The following is a 6,945-nucleotide window of genomic DNA, read 5'->3' as shown; positions in this document are numbered from 1 at the left end:
CCCATTTTTATAGGTGAAAAATGGACACCCTGGAAGACTAAGTGACTTTCCTAAGTTCACACTGATAATAGCAGAGCCAGGAGGCTCACTTACTGATCTGTCAATGGTACAATCCTTACCCATGAGATGATATGTCTGATTTGTAGTTCCAGAAATGCACTCATTCACAATAAATCCCTGTGAGAAGTTGGCTAGTCTAAACAAATACAAAGATAAGCAAATAGATTACTATTTTATTGGTAACCTGCATAGATAAATCCTTAGATATGCATCATTCCACCTGCTCACTTCCCAATGTGCCCACCAATAGAGGTCTACTAGGGAAAATGAGCCATTAATAAGGATTTAAAAAAAGAAAGAAAAGCCCCTAGTCTAGAGCTTTGCTTACTCTTTTGGGTAGGAGTAGGAGTAAGTAAGAGGAGGAGATTCTGTCACTTACATTGCACAAAACTGCAATTCCCTTGAAATTGGTTGTTCCAACAGCTCTTTCAGCCTCCTGGCTGCCCTTTAGCTCTGCCTCAGGCTGCCCACTTAAGAAATCACTTTATCATGCCTCCTTGTGATTGTATTTGCCCAAGGACTGAGCTCAAAGGTCCTTTTAAATTAAAAGGTTTTTTAAAGACCTCTCAGGGCAGCAGAACATTGGGGAGTAAGGGGGAGATTGCTAAAGGGGAGCTCTGGCTTTTGGAGCACAGGCTACTAGCTCTAATTCCTAGTTTCATAAGTGGGTCAAGGTCAGTGTCTGGGGTGGACCCAGCTGTGCTAGCAGAAAAGGTCAAAGCCTAGTGCCATACTTGACTTGTGAGGGGTTAAATATGCAGCCTGAACTTTTCTGAGATGCTGGGATGTTCCCCCTTTAGCACTGTAGTGTTAACCTTATTTCCAGCCACAACTATGTCTTAAGACTTAGAATCCTGGAATTAGTCTCTGCGTGCAAGGAATGGCTTTTTGGAAAGTCAACCTCAAAAAAAGACGAAAAACACTGTTAACCCTTCATTGTTTCCAATAGGGAATTCGGGATGAGAAAGAATGGAAGAGACTTCACAATGTCTGGGAAGCTGAAGAGGCTATAGTAGGTTGAATTATTGAGCATTTTTTATAGTTATATTTGTAATTATGATCTTGCCATAGCTTCATTGTGAACACATTTCCTTAGCTCTTGACTTTGGGTTCAGTCATAAGATTTACCTTGGCCAAACAGATGTTAAGTGATGTCATGCAATACTTGAAATGCCCCTGACTAGTAGACTGCTTTTTGTCATCTCCATGAGAAAAACATACCCAGCGAACACACCAATTGAGAAGGGCAAGAGACATGTGGACAGAGTCACCACAGTTAACCTATATTGAAACAATGCTGTCCTGGTCAGCCAGAAGCTCACAGATAAGAGATAAATGCTGAGTTAGTTAGTTTATTGTGTCAACCTGGCTGATAAACACATGTGGGGTTAATTGAAGCGGGGAGGGATAAATGGCTCAGTGAGCCTCACCTTTCGAGTTCTTGGGTATCTTGCTTTCTGATGTCGGACCAGGGTACAGCTCCCTTAGCCAGTTCCCTGCTTCAGCTTTCAAGGCTGACTTCCTACAAGACACTCCTGAGGAGAAGGTGCGTGGACCTACCCTGATTCAGCCCTGGGTACTTGAGCAGTCGTGTGGAGACCCATGCCAGTGCTGACATACTTACACATTCACTGACTCGGCTTTCCTCCTGCATTCGGCATCATTGTGTCTGTTTTGTGAGACAGAGGAGGACTTTGTGGATTGGTGTCAGACATATGGGCTAATTTTGGACTTGTGGGCTTGGGCAGCACTGGGTTGGGATGTTTTCTTGATGTACACTTAACCTTTCTATAAAATCCTCTCTTATTTATGAGTTTCTGTGGATTTGTTTCTCTAACGTACCCAGACTAACACAAATGCTTATAATCATTTGTCATTGATGTATTGTGATTGTTAACATAGAATAATTTAGACCCTAACTAACCAATATAAGGACTTAATTATTTGAACTGATAAGAACAGATACTACACATGATCTTAGCCAAAAGGCCGAGAAGCGATAGGACTTATTTGGATGAAATCCTCTTTCCACAAATTTCTCCCTCCCTCACAATGTTTTTATAGGTGGCACAGTGGTTTCCAGTGGGCTACTAACTGCAAGGTTAGCAGTTCGAAGCTACCAGCTGCTTTGCAGGAGAAAGAGCTTTTGTGTTAATCTGGGTTGACTAGAGAAACAAATCCAGTGACACTCACATATGTATAAGGAAGAGATTTATGTTAAGAAGTGATTATCTGTCATGAAGTATGCCAGTCTAGTCCAACCTGAGTCCATAAGTCTGATACCGGTCCATAAATCCCTCTCAAACTCAAGCAGCAGCATGCAATGATGCAGAATAGAGGGAAATCACAGGTTGGTGGTTGTAGAATCTAGTGGATCCAAGGTTGGTGGAAATATTGCCTGGCAGGGCTCAGGCAATTCCTAGGGTCAATGGCAGATTGAGAGGGGGAGGGTCCCAGAGTCCTCCTTCTGAGAAGGTCACACCCCCAAGGACCCAACATCAGGCCGTGACACCTGATTGACAAACTTGACTCCACCTCTAGCCAGGTGTGTCGAGTTGCCATAAAATTATCTAACTACCACAGTTTTCTACTCCTGTAAATAGTTACAGTACAATTCCCCCTTGATGCATTTGAATTATTTAACTGTTCAATTCTATAACATGTGGATTGTGTGCTAATAAAACTGCTGTAGAGGGGGAAAAAAAGAATATAGTTACATGCTTGCAGGAAAAAAAAGAAAGAAACTCACAGGAGCAGTTCAACCCTATACTATACAGTTGCTGTGAGTTGGTGTCCACTCAATGGCAGGGGTTTGGGTTTGGATTTTGGAAGATGCCCTGGTGATGCTATGAGTTAGACCTTGCTCTACTAATCCTAAGATCCATGACTCAAAAAAGGATCCACTACCTAATCATTGGGGGAAAGATGAGGCTTCTGGTTCTTGTAAATATTTATAGTCTCAGAAGCCTGGTAGAGGGTTTCTATGAGTTGGGATTAATTTGATGGCCATGGGCTTTTTGATTGCCTAGATATCAGCACAATGCTAGACCCTGTGGGAAACACAGGAGAGTGAAAGGCACCGCCCCCATGCACAGAGATTCTACTCTCATACGGATAATACACTGACCACCACATCTCACTATTTACCAGTAAGCCATGATACCTATAAATAGGTAGAATCAAATCACTTCCCACCTGACCTTGTCAGGTGTGTCGAATTTATGCCCCACGTGTTGTGAAGCAAGCATCTACAAGGGGACTTCAAAAAGTGTGGAGAAATGCATGTGTACAAATATACAAGCTGACTCTGCCCAGTTGGCTTAAACAATATTATCACCAGATAACTGCCTCAGATTCCCATCTTCCTACACCACATACAAATATGTCCACACCACTTAATGATGGAAAGACAGCAGACAGGAAAAGTATTGTTTCTTGCCAAAAACGACTTCCAATTGGAGGTCACATTCACATTTTAAAGATGATAGGTGAAACAATGAGATGTTGATGCCATTGCATATGGTCATGAAAATACTGAGAATTAGCGTGGCTTTCTTTCGACTCTTTCTTTTCCACTTGCGGCAGCCCATTCCGTCGTGGTGAATGGGGGTGATGCGCCATCGTGGCTTTGACGAGGGTCACAAGCGGCTCTCCTTCCCTCTCTGTTGCTTCCTAGCAGAATAACTTTGAACTAGTTCCTCTTATATTTCTGTTTTTGGATCTTCAAAATGGGAATGGGAATTCCTATGTCTGAGCACATACAAGAGGGTGAGGGGTATGGCCTAGAACTTCTGGCCTTGGCTAGCAAGCCACTCAAGAGTGATACTGAGAATTCAGTCAGGCTACCTCATGGTCTCCCCTCTTACCCTCACCAACTTCTCAGTATACTTTCCCTTTCTATCTTCCCCTCTCTTTCCTCCTCTCCCACCCACCTTCATCCCTCATTCTCCTCCTTCCTCTCATATTCCATCATTTTATCCTCATCTTTATCCCTAAATACTTAACCTTTAGCTACATGGTCCTATGAGTCAGCGTTGACTTGAAGGCGGTTGGTTTGTTTGCTTCGGTTTAGCCACGACTACACGTGAGGTGGGAATGAAGCAATCTAAGACAGAGTTATGTCTGTGTAATAGGGGAGGAAAGACAGGAAGTTTCCTTTGGCTGGCCACAATCGGAATAATATCTGGTGAATCACTGATGTACGTATGATAAGAAAGTTTAACCAAACTGGACAGTTGTTAAGAATAGGGGTTTTGGAGTTTTGATAGTTGATAAAAATCCCTTTACTTAAATAGAAAAACAAGGAATTCATTTGTAGGGAGAAGGTCCCTTGTCCTACTTCATTTCAGATTTCAGAACTGGACTCCTGGCTTTGAGAAGAGCCTTTTGGTCCCTGATAGCTCAGTCCATGAGTTGAAAAAGAGAGCACAACTGTTGGAGGTTAACCCAGAATGCCTGGGATAGTCTGCTGGAGAGGGACCGGGGCCAATTCCTGAAACTCTTTCCAGGGATAGTCAGAGCAGTCTTTGGCAATTGGTTTCCATTGTAGAAAAGACACTTTTCTCCAGCAGGAAAAAAAAAAATGACTGTAATCAGACTGGCTGGCAAAATCGTTCTGAGATTTCTTGGATGAAAGGCTCTGTGTAAACCTAGGGCATTCTTGTTTTCATACCTGGCTGGTAGGCCAGGGGAGCAGGGAAATGGGAAAGCAAAGCAAGAGTGCCTCCTTGGCAGCTGGTCCCCCAGCCTCTCAATCACTCCCCACCATGGCAAACGTGCTCACAAATAGAATAATCTCCCAAATGGGCAGGGCGGCTGGCATCCATGCACACAAACTAAGAGGAGAAGGATAGGTGTAATAAGAAGCAGGGTAGAAGGTCAGATGAAAAAGCACTCATACCAAGGAGAAACTATCTAGCTGAGTGGTCCTTTGCTTCTCTGATGCTCTGTTTCTTTGCCTTTGAAATGAGGAGCTGGGGCTCCCAGTCATTTTTGAACCTTAGACTACAGATTTTCCTAAGTTCTCTAAGGAGAACTCCTCATTAGAAAGCATGGGGGATGTCCAGGCCAGAGGACAGGAAAAGGAAGGTCAACAAGAGACTCAAAAGGAAGCGGGCATACAATAAGATCTAGGTATAGTAGATATGAGGAAAGGATGAAGGGGAAGGAGACAGGGAAGAAGGGAAACTGTTGGCTCACAATCAGGTTCCAACCTGGGATGGGCAAAGGGCACCTTTCCTAATGGAGATTTTGTTGCCTCTCAGGTGAAAGTTCAAGAAGCTTGTAACAGCAGCCTAACAACTCTACTGGCATGCTCACTTCCACTGGCAGGAAGAGAATTACTTTGAAAAGCAGACCTGACCTTTCAGGGTAATGTGCAGCCCAGGGTCTTATTAGGAGAACAAGCAACTACAACAGCTGAACAGCTGGCCATGCCTTTGAATGAGGGCGGCCTGAAGACTGGGCCCAAATCCCTTATTTTCCCCAGACAAAGGGAGAACAGCTTTGAGATGGGGAAAGCCAGCTGAAATGTGAGGGGCTACCTAGCAGGACACGAAAGACCTCTTTCTTTCTCTCCTTCCTCCATCCATGACACTAACTAATGCTGAAGGCTTGTACAGACGGCTGTCAGGAGGAGGCTGCCTGTGTCAGCTGCTTAATATGCAGAATGAAGGAGTCATAAAGTCAAGTGCCTGGAACATTTAATGTGAATGATAAAGGAGGGAAAACACCCTGAGCAGAAGGCAGGTCTGTGTGCCTCATTATGCCTGGCTGGCAGGGGCTCCACCTGGCACTGCAGCCAGGAGCATTCAGCACATGGGCACAGGTACTTGTGTGTGAAGGGGAGGGGCACACTCACAGCATTCGTGTGCAGATAGGCATACAGATGCATGCACACATAGAAGCTCATGCCCCTACACAGTCATAGGAGAGGACAGGCAACAGAATGGTAGCTATGGCTTCTGGGGGGCAACACAGACTACAGGCGATGATTCACGGGGTGACATCAACTCAGGAACTTGTAGGAAAACCACCTTCTCCTGGCCAAGAAGAAGAGTTGAAAATAAACAGAATTACGGAATCTCGTATACTTCATTACTCCAAATTCCACACAATGCAGATGTATCAAAGATTCAGTCTTATCAATTAGCAGTCCCAACTCTTCAAATTCTATCTTTCCACTGGTGGTGATCGTAGAGTAGTTAATACGTTCTCTGCGCTGAGAACGAAAGTATTCCAGTGCCACTACATGGCAGCTTCTGCTGGTGGTTTCTGGATCTGGTGTGTGGCTATGTGCTGGAACGAACCTGATCCTTTTCGTAATCACTCCTCATGTTCTCATCGTGGTTGATGGAACCCCATCTCCCCGTGATTCCTTTTCACCTTGGCATCAGGAAGATCCTGTATTCTCCAATATATCCCTTTACTCTTGAGAAATTGGGGGCATGGTTCCTGGACTTGGATACAGGGCCTCACAGCGTGGCAGGCACAGTCTTCCTAGTGTGTGGCCTAGAAAAGACACAGGTGTGTAAGCTTCGAGGTGGGTCGCCTGCTGTCTGAAGCATGCTCTGTGGAAGGCGTCATTCCAGTGACCTGAGCACCATCCATCAGCTACAAAAACTTCATCACTCTCTCAAGTAATGAGTAGCCATTCTTCAAGCACACCTAACACCTGGTGGCTTAGGTTGACATCCCAGTGTCTCCTTGTTGAGTATCAAGACGATTTCACCTGCTCTTCACCTCTGCCCCTGGAATTTTCTAGAAGAAAGGTCCACTTAATGAACCAAAATGAACTTCATGTTCTGCAGTGTTCATGCACATAAACACTGGAAAAATAATTTATTTTCTGGGAGGAGGACAGCGAGGGACTCAGTTTTGCCCCAG

General features: G+C 44.5%; 1 pseudogene; it reads right to left on the bottom strand.

The window, feature by feature from the left end:
* Positions 1–1,945: 1,945 nt before the first annotated feature.
* On the bottom strand, positions 1,946–2,061 carry LOC115868428 (annotated as a pseudogene).
* Positions 2,062–6,945: the final 4,884 nt, after the last annotated feature.

This window comes from Echinops telfairi, unplaced genomic scaffold, assembly GCF_000313985.2.
Source record: "Echinops telfairi isolate 266 unplaced genomic scaffold, ASM31398v2 ScPeMD7_9;HRSCAF=40, whole genome shotgun sequence".
NCBI classification, from domain to species: domain Eukaryota; kingdom Metazoa; phylum Chordata; class Mammalia; order Afrosoricida; family Tenrecidae; genus Echinops; species Echinops telfairi.
Note: the sequence above shows the minus strand (reverse complement) of the source record. Positions and strands in the feature narration are given on the sequence as shown.